At 51.3% G+C, this 2,223-nt stretch overlaps 1 pseudogene; it reads left to right on the plus strand.

Annotated features, from left to right (window-relative positions):
- Nucleotides 1–2,092, plus strand: part of LOC118562394 — a 2,413-nt pseudogene extending 321 nt beyond the window's left edge.
- The last annotated feature ends 131 nt before the right edge of the window (nt 2,093–2,223 follow it).

Raw genomic sequence — 2,223 nt, forward strand, 5'->3', positions numbered from 1 at the left:
GCTCCAGAGGACACCTACGCCCTCGAACAGTCGCTCACCTTTGTTCAGGCACTGATCCAGAAGGACATATCTGACATACGCTGCTCCAACGGTGAACCGCCCATCATCCGCAAACCAGAGAGGGTGGTGGGTGTGATCGGCGCATCGGGCCAGCTCCGTGTCCATCATGGTGGCCAACATCCTGCGACTGTTCGAGGTGAGAGGGACAGATTAAAGACACACCACACAGATGAGAGAGTGAGACAGCATGCAGACAGACAGGGCAGAGAGAAACAAGACAGAACCAGAGACGGGTGTAGGCGAGGAACAGGTTGTTGCAGCTAGATGACAGAAAGGAGGATAGGTGTAAAATGTTTTTTTATTTGAATCGTCAGCAGGACAAGCACTTCCTGTTAAAGATCACCATCACAAAAAGGTTCTACCAGGGAGCAAAGAGATCAATCTGATGACCCTGCTCAGGAGAACGTAGAACCGTTGAAGCAGACAGAATCACTTCTCCATAGTTAAACAACATATAAATAAACAAACACCAGTAAAGTGTAGAAGAACCCAGTAGAACCAAGTAGATAATGTTTGGATGTTTGAATGTGATGCTTTAAAGTGCAGCTCGCTCTTCCTCCTCCTTCTCAGATGATGAGGAGGAGGTGGCTGTCATAACGAGGTGTGCTCGTTAACAAGGGCTTAGTTAATCACTCTGTGTGTTAATGTGATTGAATCCCTGACAACTTGAACTGAGCCGCTTACACAACATTAATCTGTCTGAGTGTTCTGGTCTCTGTGGCTCCACCAGGGTGTCCACTATAACCAGTCAACTGGGTTCTGGTTCCAAATCTCAATGTGTGTCAGATACCTCAGGTGAGCTACGCGTCTACGGCTCCGGAGCTCAGCGACAACAATCGCTACGACTTCTTCTCCCGGGTGGTTCCTCCCGACTCGTACCAGGCTCAGGCCATGCTGGACATTGTCAAAGCGCTGGGCTGGAACTATGTCTCTACGCTGGCGTCGGAGGGGAACTATGGAGAAAGTGGTGTCGAGGCCTTCATGAAGATCTCCAGAGAGGCTGGTATGGACACACCTGTCAGTCTCAACCTGTCCTGGACTTTGTTTTTCTCTGGCCCATCTGTCCTACCTGTCTCATCTGTCTTTGACCTCTTCACCTCACCTGTCTGTTTCACCTTTCTGTCTGGTCAGTGTCTCTCACCTGTCTCTGACCCGCCTGTCTCTCCACCAGGTGGAGTGTGCATTGCTCAGTCAGTGAAGATCCCTCGGGAGCCAGAAGCTGGGGAGTTCGATAAGATCATAAGACGTCTGATGGAGACGAGCAACGCTAGAGGAGTGATCATCTTCGCCAACGAGGATGACATCAAGTAAAACACCAGAGGAAGTCGACTCGCCTGCTGCAGCTGGTTGGACAGATGTGGTCAGATGACTTGATTTGACTCCTCCCTCTCTCTGGTAGGCGTGTCCTTGAAGCAGCGAGGCAGGCTAACCTAACGGGACATTTCCTGTTGTCGGGTCAGACAGCTGGGGAGCGAAGAGCTCACCAATCGCAGAGCTGGAAGATGTTGCAGAGGGCGCTGTCACCATTCTGCCCAAGCGAGTCTCGATTGACGGTTAGAACCTGACGGTTTGTCGGTGATCACTTGGTTCCAGTCTCTGAGGGTTCTAACTCTTTGTGTCCTACAGGCTTTGATCAGTACTTCATGTCTCGCTCTTGGAGAACAACCGCAGGAACATCTGGTTTGCTGAGTTCTGGGGAGGACGTTCAGGTGCAAATTGACCCGCCCTGGGATAAAACTGGACTCAGACAAGAAGAAATGTACAGTAATCACAGCCGCGTATAGAGGCATGCAAAGATCATAGGTGATCACCCGGCATGGTGTTCTGTCTGTAGGTGGGGAGCGGATTGGTCGGGACTCGTCCTACGAGCAGGAGGGGAAGGTCCAGTTTGTGATTGATGCGGTCTACGCCGTTGCTTACGCTCTACACAACATGCACCAGGACTTGTGCCAACAGCCATGGGGTCTGTAACAGCATGGATCCAGTGGAGGGGGCCTGCTGCTGGACTACATCAGAGCCGTCAACTTCAATGGTGAGAAAAACCTGAGAACTCGGGTCTGATGAACGTCTTCTGGGTAGACGGACAGATACACAGACAGGCAGGCAGGGATGGAGACAGGATGGTGGACCGATAGTGAGTGGACAACATCAGGTTCCCTGCTT

Source organism: Fundulus heteroclitus, unplaced genomic scaffold, assembly GCF_011125445.2.
Source record: "Fundulus heteroclitus isolate FHET01 unplaced genomic scaffold, MU-UCD_Fhet_4.1 scaffold_904, whole genome shotgun sequence".
Classification (NCBI taxonomy): Eukaryota; Metazoa; Chordata; class Actinopteri; order Cyprinodontiformes; family Fundulidae; genus Fundulus; species Fundulus heteroclitus.